Raw genomic sequence first — 18,970 nt, 5'->3', positions numbered from 1 at the left:
CAATAGCCCAGAGCTGGGCTGTGCCTCCCGCTCCTGAGGAGGGATGTGAAATTAGAAATCACAAGTGATGGGCTCTGGTTGTCTCTCTGCATGGAGCTTGTTCCAGGATTAGTGAATTTTGGGCCAGAGGAGGCCACAGGGACCAGTCAATCTGACTGTCTGTCTAGTGAATTTCACCCACTGTAGCTGGTAAATTTGTCTTGTACAGCTCAGATTAATGCATATGTATTGCATTTAATTGAGCACTGTATTAAAAAAAAAAATTCCCTTTTTATTTGAGGCTCAGCTTTTGCAAATCACTAATATACAATGACAAAAAGCTGCAGGAAAAACATTGTGAGCTTTGGGTTAGAAGCCAAGAAGTGTGAGTACTGATGCGCGCAACAAGCTATTGCATGTTTGGTGAAAGTGTGATCCTGGCATTGAATTTTCCATTACTGTATCAAACTCCATGTGTGAAGCATTAACAGCGCTTCAGCAGGTGTATATGAAAATCTGTCATTTGCTACAGCTGCCTCAGTGCCTGCCCTCTAACAGCCCCAAAACCTGCCCTGTGCCCCCCACCGGGTATTTCAGCAGTGTGAGAAATGATCACTCTTGACACCCGAGAACTAGATAGAGAGAGGGGAGACGGCAGCGCAGCCTATCTGCAAGATTGCACCTGCCACAGTGCCCTGAATGACGCAGGGAAAGGGAGTCAGGGTTTTGCAAAGTGGGCAGAAATTAAATGAGTAATTTATCCCCTGAGAACAGGAGCTGCCAGTGCATGTGTGCCAATGCGCCCCAGTGCTGCGGTGAGAGCCAGCACCCGGGGAAGGACCTCCTTCACTTGGGGTTGCGTGAAGCACTCTGTCTTGTCCTCTTATTAAGCCACTGATCCAAGGCAGACATGACAAAGAGCCTTTCTGTTTTGAAACTTCCCACAGTTCCCAATTCTGTGTGAGGACATATTCCAAACCCCCAAGATACGACTGCTGTGTTACCCACTTGGTCCACCTGCCAGCAAATTTGGTTTTCAAATGCAATTGGTAAAATGGTTGCTCCGTGTGGCATAGCCATCCTGCACAAAGCCTTACTTCCCTCTCTGCCCCACCTTCAGAGATTCTTTACTTTCCCTAAAATGTGGGTGAGGTGCCTTACTAGGATCCTCAGGGCCACAAGAAAGGACAGGAAAAGGAGTCAGAAATGGCACACTGGAACATCCACCTTTCAAAAGTGGAAATTCTGGGAGGGAACAAAGTATAACAAGAGCTGGGGAGGTGGTGTCAGATGCTGTGGTTGGTTGGAGGGGTGGTAAGTGGAGAGGTGAGGGGGTGCAGCAGGATCGATGCAGTATTTGTATGAATCCAGAAATAATGATCTTGTACCAGCCCTACATCTGCTCAGTCTGGAAAAACTGATCCGAGTTCAGGACGTTACAGGCAAGAAGATAGTAAGCAAAAGATATAGTGGAATTGGGAGAGAAAGGGAGGATCGGGCGAGTGAGAAGGGATAATGAGATAAGTTGTCGCAAAAGCAGTGCAGTGCTTCTCTAATGTGTTATATAGAAAAGACAAGACTGTGAAAGCCTGTTGAGATTTCATATCATAGGGTCAGGCTTTCTGGTTTTGTTGCTGTTTCTTCTATGGTTAACTGGAGCAAAAAGGTCCACATAACATTTGGGGTTTCTCCTTGCAAATAACAAGAATGAGCTCCAACCCAGAGACCTGTGAAAACTAAACGCCTCCTCCCTGGTTTTCCTTAGCAAGCAAAATTTCTCCACCCACAAATCCTCTGACACTGTCCAAACAAAGAAGCTCTCAGTAGAGGAAAGGGAACATGGGAATATTTTTGCTTTGTTTCCTAGTACTTGCAGATGAAGCGTAATAGTTATCTGCACCCTCAAGCTCATTTTAACTTTTACAATACTCCATCAAACTCGTACTCCTCCCACCTTGGCAATAACGTGCCACAAAATTAATTCTGTAACAGTCACCCTGTCAGCTGAACCCCACCCCTGCCCTGGTCAGGGAGCATCGCGTGCCTCTGTCAGTCTGGCTCCACGGAGTCACCTGTCTGGTCCTGCTTGGAGGTACCTGCAACTTGACTGAGGCACTCGGCAGGCAGGGCCGTGGGAGAGGCAGCCCGGCTCTGTGCTGTTTGCCATCTCTCGCAATGACGGTCTCTCTCTGGGCTGTTCGCTTGCCGTGAATCACGTCTCACAGGGGAGACCTCAGAGCCATCCTTGTACTTGCAAATGGTGCTGCTCCACCAGCATCTGGAAGGCTGAAGTCCTCTGCCTGGCCACCAAAGATGTCTATTTTGAAAAGCAGACCTGCAAACCACCTGCTGCTCTGCCACATTCACCTTTCCCCATGGTCTGTGCCCCCCGTACACTTCCAGCTTGGCCGGGAGGTATTCTCGTCTTTACGGCTACTTCCCAGCCTGACCTCTCTGTTGGAAGGCTGCCAGTGAAATTGGAAATTAATTTCAGGTCTAGTGGTGGTTTTATGTGATGCAGCTGCTCTTCCGCTGGGAACACAATTCGATCCCCAGATACAGTCGCTGGGCACTGAACAGACTGCGCAGAGTAAGAGTTTTCAATCAATACTGACCTGAGCTGAAGATTAACCCTTCTGCGAGAGATGAGAAGCTCTGCAGAGCTCCCATTTACAATTCCCTTCGGCATGCCAAATCCCTACCAACTGCAGATCCCTTCTTTCCTGGGATCGTTATGAAGCAAACTCAATTTCATTTAGGTCATGACCTTTTGTTTGATTTTTCAGAGAATTATGACCTACTTGGTATCAGGGCTTTGTGCTTGTTTTTAGCTCTTCGGATGGAGAAACTAGTAAGTTAAGTACCAGAGGACAAGCATTTATTTTTAATACTAGCTTCTCAGTGTAACCAACCATAAAATATTTAGGGTTCTTCCTTGTAAATCTAACAGCTACTAGTTCTGAATCTGCTGCTTTATCTCCTGACCTTGATGAAGTCTCCTATACCTCACTGCAAAGTATTATGTGAAATTCTGCCAAAATGAAATCTCTGGCCTGAAACACAGTAAAAAATCCATAGCTTAGAATAATGCTGGCTAAACTGATCTAAACATTACCATATCTACTAGAAGAAAGAAAGAAAAAAAATTTAAAAGGAGGTGGTTTTTTTTCCCCCCACTCTCTTAATCCATCTTTCTCTATACTAATCTGAAGATGAGCTTGTGAATGATCAATAAGAAGGCCAGGGCTCAATGACAGTTTGCTGAGCATCTGGCCTAGATCCTCAGCTGATGTAGATCACGTATATTTTGAAGGTCATCACACCAGCAGTAGATTGGGTTACTGAACAGTAAATATTTACTTCTATAAGGCCCTATCCACTTTAACAAAACATCATTTTCTATTCCAGCTCTTGTCCCAGATTAAGTCCAGGTAAGCAAATTAAAGCATGTTACAGCAAGGTAGGCCAACAGAACAGTGTTTTGAAGCCATGTTTTGATTTTTGCTGGAAAGGAAGCATGTCACTGATGCTGTACCTTAACCAGGTCATATTGAAGTTTCCCCAAATTATATTTGCCCCCTTCCTAAAACAATAAAAGTGCTACCAATGGGGCTATAACACACAGTGCATTTCCAGATAGTGTGACAAAGGTGTATATAATAAGCAGACCTCTAGGAATGTGGGGTAACCAAAGACCTGATAGAGACACAGCCCTGAAGACCTTATTTCACTAAAACAGTCTCTGACCTTCACTTCACTTTGTCCAAGCAGAGATTCCAAGACAGGCTGTAATGCATTTACCCAATAAACTTGCCACACAAGAAAGGCTGTGCAGAAGTGCCTGGTTGGGCCCGCCTTCGCTGAAAGGTAAGAGGATCTCAGGTTGTTTACTAGAAGGTATTGCACAATTCGCAACACAAGTTAAAAAGCAGGCTGGCAGGCTCTGTGGGAGCCATACTGGATAGCACTTCCCCAGCTGCCTGGGTCAAAGGCTTGCGTAACATCAGGAAAAATAATGTTTATCTGTGATATTATTTGAAGTGTAAGCTTCATTAAAAATGTCATATACCATAATTTTTTCCAGTTAAGTATGTGATTTTGGGTTTCTAAGATATAAAGGGAAAAAAAGGACTACTTCATTGTATTGACATATATTGTTCAGTTAATTTTAGATTTTGTGGCACTCTCTTGGTAAACCCTTTCACACATTCAGGTAATTACCTGATACAATGGCACATGAGTAATAACGCCAGGACGCACAGACTTGCTTTATCCCTCTTCCACGCAGCACCAAGTAAGAAGCTGATGAAGTCAGTGCAGTTACTCCAATGTGAGATGCGTTAGTCTCATCTTCACAGCACACAGATACATAAACAGAGTGATGCTGTCACTGTTTTGTTTTAAACACTTTATTCCGTGCCGAGTCTTCAAATTTATGTTATTTGACTCAATAAATGTTTGATGGTCTCAGTGTAGCATCTAGTGGAGAAAGGGTAAATAACAGAAAAAAGGCAAAGCAGAAACGTGCCATTAACCCTTGTGCATAGCAGGGATGCAAATGTGAACTGCTGGGGAGTGGGAATACTCGCTTCCCCAGATCATTCAGTAAAACACTTCAAGGGTTACTCCAAAGCGGCTGCAGTTAACTGGGTACAATACGGGGCTTGTAATCCTGGCAGAGCAGCATGGTATCACTGGCTTGAGTTCAGCTCAGGAAGGTCTCTATGTCTGAGGTATGCAATTGCTGTGAAGGCAAATTGTCCTTTAGAAACTTCCCTACTTAGTTTAAATTTGCTCTTGCTCCGGCAATAGTGTTTCTGTCCTGGCTTACAGTCAGTTTTGCATTTCTTCTGTTCATGGTAACGCTGTTTCCAGACTAACTACTGAGCCAGAGCTACTGTTCCCCAAATTCTGTCCCAGCTTTGCCCCTGCACAACCCAAATGATGTGGGTGTTACTGCAGCGGCTGGTTGCACTGGAAACACCGCAGCCAGATCTGGCTCAGTGGGGACTTGGCTCAGGACTAGTCCTGGACCTGCGGCACAGCCAGACCTCGCGGGGCTCGGGGAAGTTGTGAATGTGCAAGCAACGCTGGCATTGTTCCTGCTGCCTTTCTGCAGATTTGATGTGTGATTCAAGGGCTTAGCTTTTGAGACGTGTCAAATCTCAGCAGGTCCTGAAAAGTGGGGTCCTCTGTGTAATTATTTAACAACAGCAAAAAAAGCTTAGAGTTACATTTGTAACTTTTTTCCCCCTGAATGTCATTATTATACCCTGTTTATAAACAAATTAGAGTGGAATATCCAAGAGAGGAAAGCTTAATTTTCAATAACCATGAACTTAGAGTAAAAAATAGAAAGCTTGTTTTATAGTTATTTTATTCAAACTTTATTGGGACTTTTTCATGTGCATAATGTCTCTAGTATTTTATGGGGAGGTGAACAAAGAATCACAAATCCCTACACCAGAATCTGCCTCTAGGCACAGTTCATAGTGGAGAGTCCTCCAGAAGCATGACTGTTAGAGGAGGGATACAGCTATGAAATTAATTATGGCGTTTCAGAGCCAGTTCCTCCTGATATGGCATGGAAATGTGTGCCTTGGGCAGGAATACAAAGTAGAAGGTAAGTATGTCCCTCATTAAGAGTACCTCTAGAGAACACTGTGATTAATCCAAAATTATGAGAGATACAATTTCTTTGCAATTCATAAGGACACTGTATGTTGCCACTGATCCGTACTAGCAAGCAATTACAGAAGCATCTGCATTAGCCTGGTGGCACTAACCAATATGTAGCAGGAGACTCAAGGGTTACCCATTCTCTATTTGTCCTTGCTAAATCTTCTAAGCAAGATGGAGACGGGTTCAGATCTCTTTACTCCTTCATCCCTATTAGCCAACCGGACAGTGTAAAGTGGGGGGATTCTCATTCTCCTCTCTTGGTGCAAAGAGTACGGCTGATAGTGCTGCCCGGCGCAGCCTGAAGTGCCTTTCAGCTCCGTCCTAATCTCAGTCCAACGCCTCATTACTTGGTGTTTTCCTCTTCCTCTGAACTGCTGGGGGTCCCATCCGGTGATTCCAGAACAAAAGCCCGCTGGAATCAGGATAACTGCTCTGCTTTCTGAGAACTGAAGAAAGGGCAGCAGACGTCACCGAAAAACTATCTCACAGCAGCCCAGTAAGTGGCAGAGCCGGGAGCTGGAGAGAGGAGCTCCAGATCTTTACCTTTTTAAGTGGAGATGAATTACTGTATGCACGGTTTCCGCTGTCCTAAAGGTGACTTGGGAGTATCAGTAGCAACACTATTGGTAAAGCCAAGCATTCAAAAAAGAGCTTGTTTCCAAGATTGTGAAATACAAAATACAGTTGCATTTTAATTTGCATTCTTGCAATTTAAATTTTTATTCTTGCTAATTTCTTGCTTTTTTGACTTTCCCATTTCCAAGTCCCCACAACTATATGACTAGAAACATGGTCATTATAATTCTTATCATCAGTACCTCGGCTCATTATAACAGTAGTACATGAAAGCTAAGATTTTTAGATAATAAGCAAATTTCATGAGCTGTGGGCAACATTACAGACCTGCTATAGATCAGATAAAAGCCACATTAAATCTGCAACTAATTGGTAGCCTTGGTAGTGGTGTCACCAGAGAGATGAAGCACTGAGCTATCCTGTCCTCAGTGTGTGGTCCCTTTGCGGTTGAGTAAGATAGGTGCAGGTAGAATAGCGGTGTAAATGCAACACAATGCTTTATTATTTTCAATGCAGACTACAGTCCATAGGGCTGACACTTTACTCTTTATTGGCTTCTCTGTTCTTCTATGTCCCCGCTAACCCAGCAGCCAATATTGTGTCTGTGAAAGCATCTTTTCAGGGCTCTATCCACAGCAGTAACAGCAGTCAAATAGTTTGAAAACTTCCATTGGCTCTCTGGTCCTCTTGTCTTTGCTGGTTGTTTCAGAGGATGTCTTCTGGTACACTCCATCCATACTATTTTTAGGGTACACATATTTTTAAATGAAAAAGAACACATACAACCTTTTTGCAGTCTTGATCTGAAAATAGTTTTTTCACCCTATTAGAAAATGCCATGAACTGAATGTTGTGTAAATGGTGATGCTTTTTATTATAGTTAACCTGTCTAATTTCTATACAATCAGCGCAAGCCTTCTAGTAATTTTTGCTATTTATAACATGAACTTTGGAACTACTTCAGGAAGCCAGAAAGTGAACGTTCTATGAATCAAGAATTCAGAACGAGTTGTACAGTTCCTGGAAGAACTTAACTGGTCAAAAATCTCTCTTGACAATTTTAATTACTTTGCAGGGAGGCCAGAATGTGGGTGTACCAGGAAGTAGTTTGCACATATGTTTTGTTTAGCTGAGTTGCTGCTATGCCATCTTTTGTCTTTTTCTTAGGAAAGGTCAAATTTGGCAGTTTTCTGTACTGCACACTCAAGTAGATGGTTAATGCAAGGTAAAAGCAAACCACAACAGTCAATAAACACTTTTTTATTTTTCTCTTTAGAGATACTTGTAAAGAACATTTACTTTTGAAACACGTCATGTTATACTGCAATGAAGAAAGATGTTTTTAGGACTGGAGTTGCATTTCTGGCTATGGCTTACCAGCGGGGGGAAAGCCTGTCACTGGTGCTTGCTGTTGGCAGACAATGTCGACCTCAAAACCTCAACTGTGAAACTGCGGAGCGGTGAGAGGTGACATACGGCCTCCTCTGTGTTTCAGATGAGTGAGTAGTTCTGTGCAAACTTTTGTAAAGAAGCTTGTGAAAGGCCAAAGTAACCAAACACTACAGTATTTTTTTAAATCCCCAGCAACAAAATGGAAAGGGATGACAGAGCAGCCATTTTCTCCTCCCTTCTTTTATATGTATTTGTGTTTTTCAGAAGGTTTCCCGATGTTTTACTTGAAACAGACCTGAAATATGAAAACTGCCCATCTGAAAGCCTGAGCTCATTCCAGTGCTTGCCTTGCAGATCAAGGAAACAAAACCAACAAAAGCAACTTCTTTACAGAGGTGGAATGTGTATTGCTTATCTACACAGGCTGTGTCACCTTAGAGAATAAAATGCCTTCGCTTAGAAGTGGAGATCTTAGCAACAGAAATGTAAATAGCATTGAGTACAAAATGCAGCAACCCTTGCACATACAGCATCCTTATTAGAATCAGTGCTGTCTGACTTTTAGCTTTGAAACAAAACTGTCTACCTTCCTGAAAGTTAGCTACAATTCAGCCAGATACAGGTCAATGTAAAGTTAGGGGGAAAAAAAAAAAGATTAAAGCCTGTAGAGCTGGAATCTGCATGCCTGAGCTACTCATTTAAAAATATTAATTGGAATATTTTTTGTCACTATAGAAAGAAATCAATAGCAGAATTGAACTAATTCCTTACAAATTGAGCACACCGGTACTCTCTTGCTTTTTGCATGTTTCTTTCTCTCCTCTCAAATACTCCAGAAATTTTCTGACAAGTTGCAAAGCCAGGAGGCTTTGGTGGCAGTTCTTAGTGCTGGGTTGCTTAATGATGGACCTAGAAAAGGCAAAACTATTTTAAAACATGCAGCATAGCTCAAACCAAAGTTATAGGCTTGCTGCAGAAATTACTGGGTGAGGTTCCTTGGGCTAAGTCAAAGTGGAGGTCTAACTAAATGGTCATTTTTGGCTTTATATCTATGCAACTGGTTTGCCTAAAATAAGATCACTATGGATCTCATCTCAAAACATTAATCAAATCCCTTTTAAGGTTCTAAAAATGTTCATTAGATGTTTCATTCTTTAAAATGTTTTATCAGGATTTCTCATGTTCAATACCCACAGGATATGATAGGAAGCAAAAAGTCTGAGACAGGTGTCTTTCTGCTCCAGCTGTAATATAAGAAAGACTGACCTGAGTCACACCAAAGGTCCAGCTAACCTGGCACCCTGTGGTTGCCTATAGTAGAAATATAAGGACAGAGCAGTTACAGCTTCATTTCTCCTCCTGTTTACAATCTCAGTTTCTGGCAATCTAAGGACAGAATTGGAGGCTCTGTCCATCTCTCTGTGAAGCAGCCTTTTCTTCCATTGATTTGTCTAGTTACTTCTTGCAGCCCTTAGTATTTTTGGCATCTAAAATATCTCATGACAATGAATTACCCAAATTAAGCAGATGTTGTTTAAATAGTACTTCCTTTTGTTTGTTTTACACCTCCATCTGCAAAAATATTATTAGATTCATCCTAGTTGTCATAAGAAATAAGTAATTGTTCCCTATTCACCTTTCCCATGTCAGACGTGATTTTTCATACCTGTATTGTCTCCCATTTGTCATCTATTTTCCAGGTAGTCCGAGAGTACTTGATCTGTCTTACTTAGAAGGCACTCCATCTTTCTGAGCAATCCAGTCACTCTTTTTTCTGTCTTTTTATATGTTATTCTGATACTTAAGATGCTACTACATGTTGAGGTGCTATAAGCAGAATTTTGTGTTGTATTAAAGGAAAGAACATGATTCCTGAGGATTTATACAGTAGCATTATGTTTTATGTTTGCTTTTTCATTCTCTTCTTTCCTTATCAGTCCTAACTGCCTCTCTGAGCACTGAGATAACAATTTCAGAAAACTATCCATAGTGACTCCAAAATATCTTTGCTGACTGATATGAACTAATTTAGAGCCTACTATGTTGCACAGGTAGAGAGGTTTTTTGTTTTCCTCTCATGGACATCTGTGATCATTGCATTTTAGCTGGTATTTTATCACCTACTCAGTCTTTATCGTGATTTTTTTTGCTATTTTGTGCCAGCAGTCTTGGTTTTGGTTTTCCTGAATAATGGTGAATCACTGGAAAACACTGTCATCTCACTGTTCAATCCTGTTTCACTTACCAGTTGTGAACATGTTTTAAAGCAAAGGTCCCTTTGGATAATCACTCGTTACTCCCTTCTTTGTGATCATTTACCCATCCATCTGTCTTTCGAAGCAGTTACTAATCACAAAAGGAGCTCCCCTCTTGTGCTTTATAAAAATGTTTGGGGAAATCAGTGTACACGATTGCTTAATCTAGGCTGCATGTTAAATGTTCTTCATGTCGTGTCTACAGTTCCCTTATTGTTCAGACTGATACCCAGAAGGTACCTGGAACATGCTCTGTCTCCTCTGTCCCATACATTTGGATTTCCTTTCTGTGGAAGTTAGACTGAGAGTAAAGGCAAGCTGGGAAGAGAAAGAGAGGAGGCAGGAGATAGCAGAAGATGGTACATAACTTGGTCTTCTTCCAACAGGGAGTTGAATTATGGCTGAGGAAGACTCCAACATCCCAATGTTTATACAAAGTCTATGTAAGCCAGCTCCTCTTTATCAATGTTTGCTGGCATTGCTGACATTTTTAAAGCACTACCAGATTTGCAGTTTCCAACTCTTCCCATTATATGGTAATAAGCCATGTGTTAGAGTGACTGGTCTGTTGTTTCTAGGTTTTCCCTGAAGTCTTTTCTAAAAGTTGGAAAGTCATATGCCACCTTCCATTCCTCCAGAACGGAGTTCACTTCAAACCATAAATTACAAAGCACAGTTAATAGTTTGGTGACTTCAGATCCAAGTTCCTTTAGAACCCTGGGGTGAGAAACACGTTGTCCTGGCAGGCAGGTACCATACAATTTACGGATTGGCTCTAAAACCATACATACTAAGTTTTGTGAATGTTTTTTTCTGACTGTGCCCCTAAAAAAGGTTTTGTTGTGGCAGTCACCTCAAAATCCACCATAAGGAACAGTGGTAGAAAAAAGGTATTTAGCTTTTCTCCTGTGGTTTCCTTGAATGCTTCTGTTATACCTCTGTTGCCTGCTAGTTCCTCATGTTCTCTGGCAGATCTCCTGTTCTTGATGTATTTGGAAAAGTTTTTATGCTTCAAAATATTTTTTTGGCCTGCTTTATTATGGTTTTATATTTAACTTGCCAGAGTTTATGCTATTCCTCTTTTGGACAGAAGCAGAAAATGACAGTATTCCACAAGTGAATGCACAGATGGCATGCACAAAAGGCTCAGGTATTTGCAGTGGGTATCTAAAAATGCAACCTTGTGGTACTTTGATGCATGTTAAAGTCAAAGAAAGGAGTTTGTTGAAGGCTGGCTGGAGAAAAAAGGACTTAGCAAAATGTGGTCCAGCGACTGTAGCTACTGATGTTTCCATCAGCTTTCATTCTCAGTGTATTCCTACAGGGTTATCTTTTAAATATATTTTAAAGAGAAATACAGACAGCCTCCAAACTGGATAATAGCTGCAGCAAGATTATTAACACGAACTATTATTTCACAGTCATCTAGCAACTGGCATTGTGGAGCCCTATTGCACCACGTATTGCACAAATGTAAAGAGAAAGTTAGTCCCTGCCCCAAACAGTGAAATGATTCTGTCCCCGTAGATTACTTAGGACACTGCTGAATAAGCACGTTCAGTATTTATGTCAATACTATGTTCTAACAGTGATCCCAAAGCCACGTTCAAGCACAAACTTGCCTGCTGTTCACACTGATTGGTGGCACACTCCACACAGTATTTGGCCAATCTCACTTTCAGGTTGTGCCTGTGGCCCTGAAGTTTCCGTAAGCAAGGCGTGTATGTCGAAGTGTTTTGCTGAATCAGGACCCCACTTTATAGAAAATGTATCTGCTATTAAACATACATTATGCTTGATCTTAGTGTTAATCTTAAGTGCCTTGTCTCCTGCCCCTTTCCCAGCTAACCTCCCCCTGTGGTGAGCGTCATTCATCTTTAATTGCTTTAATGCGGTGTTTAAGCATGTCATCTTGGCAACAAAGCAGTTTGCATGGTATTTCAGTGAGAGGTTTAAAATCCCATTCACATTTTTAATATACATTTCTCTCTCATAAATTATCACAGCTTGGTTGGCAGGTCTTGCATGAGTAATAAGGTTGTTGGCACAAACACATACCACAGATCTATTAAGTAAAGGATAAGCTTTTGTTTGTTCCTACATTTATATGAGCACTGTGAGGTTTAACTTGCACAAAATGGTTTAAGATACTGGCGTTTTACTAGCAGGACATTACTAGTCATGAGACAACATATCCTCCCCAAAACGCATCAGCAGCAGTACAGATAAATCCCCATGCACCGGTTTGAAAATTAAGCTCTTGCTATGTGAAGTATCTACGCAAAAGGCAGCTTTCGTTGCTTACATGCGCAGGCAGACTGTAGCCGAAAACTTGCTCTTATATAAAAGAGCCACGCTACTGGAAGAGAAGTGAGCTGAATGCACTTTTTACATATGAAAGGAATGTGTTCTCTTTCAAGTAAATAATGACAGAGTCACATTTCAGTTTGCTTTCTCTCTTTCATTCATAATTTTGGGAAGTGATTGCTCAGGGTATATAACACACCACTCGGAAATCAAAATTCTGCGAAGTAAGTTCTCTGCTGAACTCCACATTATAAGGTCTGAGCAAAGTCTGTACGCAAATATCCCACAGTGCAATTTTTGATGTTGTAAGAGCACGAGCTGGAGAACTTTGTCTCAATATCTATTTTTAAAACATTTAGCGCTCTTGCAATGTAGGCCTGACCTGAAGTACTTCGCGCACGGTAGGAATCTTCCACTGCCTTTATTTAGGGCTTTGAATCAAGCCTTCTGTAAACAACAAATTATAGGAATAATAATGTATTGCGAGGACATAACTTTGGAACATCCAGCCTTTAATATCTGTATGTGTCACCAATTTTGTGTTAGATTAGCAAAACATATCCTTTCATAACAGTTTAAGGTTACATTTGCCAAACAAATGTTGTGTAGTTCTACAGTCACATTGAGTGGTTTGCATTGCTTCTCTATTACACGCTTTGTATAAAGTAATGTATTAATTATTGTTAATCTCAAATTGAACATAACTGTATGTTTGACATAAACCAGGCACAAGCAAAGAAAATTATATGAAAATGTGAGAGGAAGGCTTTGAAGCTTATGTACAAATGGATTAAAACGTACCTATGCAATTTGTGAATAATTTGCCACGATCTGAAAGAGAATTATCAGGAAGCCAAGACAACTCTGCAGCTAAGGATTCCTTTAATGCACAGAAGAACGTATCTTGTCCACTGCTCGAGAGGCTGGCAGTAGTTCAGAAATGCAAAATGCAGTTATTGGATGTCTCTAATGCACCGCAATCAGTTTGTCAGTGTAGCTGTGGAAATGTCTGAGAAGAGCTGGAGCAACGTGGAGACAATAAGGAATGGCATTATGGATGCTGTGTCTGTTCTTTTGGGGCTTTATGAAATCATCAGCCTAGGAATTCCTCAATCCAGGAGAAACGTTCACATCTCAAACTTTGTCATCTTATTTATAAACTTTCATTAATAAAGTTTAAATAACAGCAATTTATGAGTGTTTTCTAGTCATAATAGACTAGAGTCTATTAAAAGTGCTCCAGAGATTGTGCGTTATCTAAAATTCCTGCTTGACTGCCTTCCCCAAATTCAGTCTTCCAACCCCTGATTCAACTTAGTCCTGAAAGAAGATGAGGCAACTGGAGAATCCTGTGTGTCCTAATACTCACTCAGGAAAAGAGAGAGGAGGCTAAAAGAGCTTGAATTATTTAGCCTAGTAAAATGAAGGGGGTATGACTGCTTTCTAAAAAAGAATTGGGGGTAAACACTGCTAAGAGGGAAGGGCTATTTAAGCAAAAGAAGAAAACTGGCACAAGAACAATTTAGACTGGAAATGTACAGGTTTCCAAACATCAAAAGAATGAGATTTTAGAAAGCTTCCTGATTAGAAGAGTACATGCAAACTCCCTTAGTATTATTCTCCATCTTGCTATGGTTAGGAATTTAATTGTGAAATCTAAGAACTCATTCCCAATCATATATTCTTTGTGTCTGTTATTTGGTAAAGAGCTCGTTGTGAGAGGTTGTATTGTAATAAATGGACATTAAAGACATTTTTAACCAAACCCTTTCACACACAGTATAAATGCATGAAAGCACTGAGTTGTGTTAAACTAAGTCTTGCAAAGCCAACCTTCCCATGGGCCACCTATGAAAATCTTCATGTGGCAAAGAGGCACAATACACCTCATACCTTGGAGAACTCTGGCAAGGAGTCACAGGCAGAAATGATTCTCTAGGACATTTGCAGGGTGAGGCTGGGTGGACATGTGGCCAAGATCAAGGGTTATCCCATTAATACAGCCCCACTCCCCCTCTCTGATTCATTTCTTCGCACGGTAGGGATTTTGACTACCTGGGAGCCCTGATGTCAATGCAGACTTGCTGCCATTTAAGTCACGGTGTCCTGGCCCGGCAGTTGCACTCGAACTACTTGCAAGCCCCATGAAATCGAGAGGCACCAGTTAGCTGCGTGTCGCTGAAGCACATTATTGCTACTATTCAGGTGAGCAGTAGCTCACTGCCCTTGTTAAGTGCTTCCCTCAGCTCTGCTTTCTCATTACACTTCTGTGTCCCTGCCAGCCCTCGGGGCCCGGGCTGCTGCCCCGCTGCATCCCTGGGCCGACCCTCCAGGGAGGCTCCGACGCTGCGCACCCCGACAGGAGGGTCCCCAGGCTACACCCGAGGGTGCAGAGAGGCTTCACCTCGCCCACCCTACCCACGTCAGGGGCACTAGCACAGATTATGGGGAAGGCTGCGGTTACACCCCGCATTTCTGAAGAGGGGGGATCCCCGCTCCCCCCGGGCCTCGCTGTGCGCCGGCACGCCGGAGGCCCGAGGGGCTGCCTGCGCTGACGGCGGTGTTTCGGATTAACGTCCCGTGGAGGAAGCGGGGACCAGACCAGCCCGGGACTCCCACGGCCACAACCCCCCTCAGGAACGACCTCTCCCTCCGAGCGAAGGGAGAGCGGCGTGAGGCCGCTGCCGCCGCTGAGGGCCCAGCAGCTTAGCAGACCGGGGCGCCCGGAGCGGCGCCGCAGCCGTGACTGACGGCTCAGGTGGCCAATCCACGCTCACGGACGGAGGTGGAGCACCGCCCCCTTGATTGATGGCAGACCCACCCAATCACGCCGCGGGACGGACTCTCAGCCTTGCCGTCTCTCTTCTACAGACAAGCAGCGGGACCAATCCCAAGGGGAAGACACCGCCCACTTCCCTTTTCTACTCTCGCGAGATCTCCCGCGCTGGCTCGCGTCCTCCCCGCCACCGGCTGACTGCGCAGCCGCCATGTTGGTTGCTATGCTGCCAGTGCTGCCCGTGTGAGGCGGGAGGGCGGCTGTGAGGGGAGGAGGCTGCCGTTCCTCCCACCTTCTCCCCCACAGACGCTCGCTCACTCGCTCGCTCACCGGCAGGGAGGGCGCCTCTGCAGAGCACCGCCGCCTGTCCCCTCCCCGGTCCCCTCTGCCTCCCGGCCGGGGCTGCGCGCGAGGCGACTGCCGGTGTGTGTGAGGCGGCGCCGTGCCCCGTGAGGGAGAACCCCGGCCCGCGCGGCACCCGCCCGCCGCCGCCGTCGCGCTGCCCTGCCCTGCCTGCCTGCGCCCCGGCTCCCGCCTCGCCGCCCCCTCCGGCCGGTTGCTGTGAGGAGAGGGGGGAAGGAGAGGCCGGAGGTGGGGGGTCCGCCGCCTTCCCCCCCAAGGCTTTCCCCGTCCCTTCCTCCTCCAGCTCTTCCCCCTCCTCCCCCTGCCGGTCCCTCGGCCCAGCCGCCGCAGTACGATGTGGTCCTCGCCGCTGCGGCTGGGCGCGGGGCGGCTGCCGCGGCTGCTGTCGCTGCTCCCGAGGCTGCGGCTCGGGCGATCGCTGCGGGGGAACTGAAGGCAGCGAGCGGCGCGCCCGCTCCCGCGCGCGGGGGTGCGGTGCTGCGCGCGCGCGTGCCCGAGCGTCTGCGGCGCGTGCCCGTGCGCGCGCGGGGGGTCGCGGGGCGGCAGCGGCGAGCGCAGCCCCCGCGCCTCTTCCCTCCGCCGTCCCCGCTCCCCGCTCCATCTGGAAGGACGTGGCTGTTATATGAAGGTAAGGCGGCCGCCGGGGCGCCCGGGTCTCCGTGCTGGGGAGAGGGGCGGCGGCGGGCGGGGGCTGCGCGCCGCATTCCTGTGCTGTGACCCCCCCCTCCCCCCGCGCCGGCTGTGGGGGCCGAGGGGCCGCCGCTCCCGCTCCCCCTCAGCCCCGCGCCCCCTCAGCCCCGCTCCCCCTCCCCGCAACTTCGCGCACAGGTCGCCGCTGGCGGAGAGCGGCTCTGCCAAGAGCCCTTTCGGTGGAGGGGGGCCGTGTGTGCGGGTGCCCCTTCTGTTCCCCCCGCCGAAAAGAAAGGAGATCCAGCTCCGCTCTGGCGAAGGGGTTTGGAGGGGGTGAGAAGCCGACCGCCGGCCCGCGGAGAGGGCTCGTAAACAGCCTTCAGGGGAACGAGCGGCGGGGGCAGGTCGGGGGCGGTTTGGGGTCTGTAAAATGTGGTGAACTCAGCTGAACGCCTGAAACGGATTTTTTTTTTAATGTGTTTAATATGAAAGTTTGCGTTCCTGTGCTTTCTAGGCACATGTGCACGTTGCCCTGGTTATGGGCAGGGAAAATGGATTTGAGCGCTGTCGTTGCATTCCTCTGGTACATTTTTAGTATCTCCCTCAAGCAGAAGGCTTGTATAATCGCATGTGTCTATATGCGACAGAGGCTTTCGGTGTACCTGGTGATGGGTTAACTCGCGTATACTCTTGCAGCACCAGCTGGAAGAGGAATAACGTCTTTTTCCTTTCAAAAATGTCCAAGAGCTAGTTGCTAAAACTAGATAGCTGCCAGTGTAGGTGAAATGTTCTCACCACTTGCCTATTCAAAGAATATATGTCGTTCAGATGTAAAATATACGTGAATGAACTTTGTGCTGCTATTTATACCTTTCCAGGACTTCATTGTGGCCAAGCTGTTAAATATTTTCTATCTCACAGTTAAAAAAAATATATATATGATTTGTGTATTACAGAAGTGCTAATGGATCTCAACTGAAGAATAATTGTTAGACTACAGTATGCACATACATTTTCTCACCCACGGGGCATTTCTCTTGCCCTGAGCTAAACTCTGTGTTGAATGGTAGGGGGGGTTTGTGAGTGCATATGTTTGCCTGCTTGTTATTGGCAAGTAGCTGCTCTGTAATGTTAGGAGCCACTGGTGTGTTCACACACATGCAGACATTTATGAGCTCGTCACATTGTAAATGTGTGTTGCGGGAATACGAGAACGAGTTAGATTAGAATTGGTAAAACCATTTTCTTATTAGATATGTATATTGTAGGAAAGTTTTCCAGTTCATTGCCTAAACATAAAATATTCAGTATCGTAATCTTATGGATGCCATTTTCTTGACAATGGATTTCTTGCTTCGCTGACCTAAAAAGTTGTTTTTACATATTGGCATGACTCTGGCTTGCACCATGTTGATAAAATATGATTCTGGGTGATAAGCTTATAAATACGTACATGTGTGTCTATACGTTTCCTGGGCATGTCTATGCTTTATAAACTCAGAAATGTAACTGTTGGTCTGATTTTTTGAGATAATTTTGTTGTTATTACAGTTTCTGTGTATTTCTAGATTATGTTCATGTTTTTATTTGTAGGATTTTTTAAGTTAGATGAAACATTGAAATACAAATGCATTTTCCTCAACAGCAGAAATGTATTAGTATTTTACCTTTTGGTACATTTTCCTTATATTTGCAGTTAAGTTTGTTTGGAATCAGGGTCACCTACTTAGGGTTTAGTTTGAACTTTATTTCTTGTTCAGTAACATTTTCCATGAAATGTATTGTTTGTTGACATGCTTTACCATTCTGCTGTCCTGCTAATGTCTAATTTAGGTTGTACATAGCAGTATTGATTGAACACCCTTGCTAAAAATAATTCCAGGGTTGGGTATATTTACAGTGTAGCAGCAGGAAAGTTAAGCCTATACTGTTTTTCTGTGACTAGAATTAATTTGTTATTAGCAGCTACATTTGTAAAACATGAATAAAAGAAAAATCCTATAATCTTAGAAGCAATGCTAATTGCTCTATGGAGTGGATGAGCTCTCTATTAATGAACAGAGTTCATGCAGTACTATTTACATGTCATTGCCATTAGCATATTTGGAATATATGGTAAGTTAATACCCAGGGTACATCACTTTGGCTCTGATCCTGCAGTGACCCCGGTTTGGGCAGAGGGATCCACATACACAAAACTCACTGCAGGAACTGGAGCTCAAACATTGATTCGTAGACACTAGGCTGATGTTTGTCATGAGCACTTGCTGCCTGTGAATGTTTTGTATGTTTTGTTGTTAACCTTTGTGTTTGTGTGGCATGTCATATAGGCTTCTGCATGTGCAAAGAGCTGCAGGGTTGGTGCCCAGAGTAACAGCCTAATACAATAGTGTGTGACGTGATTATTTTGTGAAAAAGAGGGGTTTTTTAAAAAATTGCTTTCATATCGTAACTTAGCGCTGCTGAAGAGTCCTGATCAGCATTTGAGGGTTCCATCTCACTATGGTCTTGTTGTCCTTGGTGGGTTATTTTATGAATGTTTTGTTGAATGTACATGGAAGTTTGTGCATTGATTTATACTCACATATAAAAAGTGGAATGCATACTCTACAAGCGTGTTCTGGGTAACTGAGTGGAAGTTACAAGTTTGAATATACTGGAGGGGAAGATATTCAGGATGGTTGACTTAGTCCTGTAAGCTAACCTGTACGTGGGAAACAAAGACAGAATGGCTTGCTCGTGGCAGTTTAGACCTTTGGACAAGGTAAATGGGTTGAGTTAACTGTCTTCTGAAAATTATGGTGGATTATAAATTCTGTTTTAACTTTTCAGCTGATCAGAACTTAATTGAAACAAATAGTAGGCATGTGCATGCTTTTTTGTTGTTGAAGTCAATGTTAGATTATTTTTCTTAAATTGATAAATAGCACATTTCTGTGGTCTGTCTTCTTAGGTCTTCATACTACCATTAGTTAGATCCTCTGGTAAATCAGGATTCTGCCTCGTCTTG

General features: G+C 44.2%; 2 protein-coding genes across 7 annotated transcripts in view; both read left to right on the top strand.

Moving 5' to 3' along the window:
* The window catches only part of TMEM177 (transmembrane protein 177), a 41,451-nt gene extending 27,646 nt beyond the window's left edge, over positions 1 to 13,805 (top strand). The window contains exons 2-5 of one of the 3 annotated variants that reach the window (XR_012044412.1): positions 3,751 to 3,846; positions 7,514 to 7,736; positions 7,894 to 11,034; positions 12,918 to 13,805. The gene's annotated coding sequence lies outside the window, so the exon portion shown is untranslated. Of the gene's footprint in view, positions 1 to 3,750; positions 3,847 to 7,513; positions 7,737 to 7,893 lie in introns of all 3 variants that reach the window. The other 2 variants (XR_012044413.1, XR_012044411.1) reach the window with 2 other exon arrangements.
* Positions 13,806 to 15,420: 1,615 nt separating this feature from the next.
* PTPN4 (protein tyrosine phosphatase non-receptor type 4) overlaps positions 15,421 to 18,970 on the top strand; it is a 122,449-nt gene continuing 118,899 nt past the window's right edge. For 3 of the 4 annotated variants that reach the window (XM_072874952.1, XM_072874950.1, XM_072874955.1), the window contains exon 1: positions 15,823 to 15,958. The gene's annotated coding sequence lies outside the window, so the exon portion shown is untranslated. Of the gene's footprint in view, positions 15,959 to 18,970 lie in introns of all 4 variants that reach the window. The other variant, XM_072874951.1, reaches the window with a different exon arrangement.

Source organism: Ciconia boyciana, chromosome 10 (assembly GCF_034638445.1).
Source record: "Ciconia boyciana chromosome 10, ASM3463844v1, whole genome shotgun sequence".
Taxonomy (NCBI): Eukaryota; Metazoa; Chordata; class Aves; order Ciconiiformes; family Ciconiidae; genus Ciconia; species Ciconia boyciana.
The sequence above is the reverse complement of the archived record's forward strand: the minus strand, read 5'-3'. Positions and strand labels throughout refer to the sequence as shown.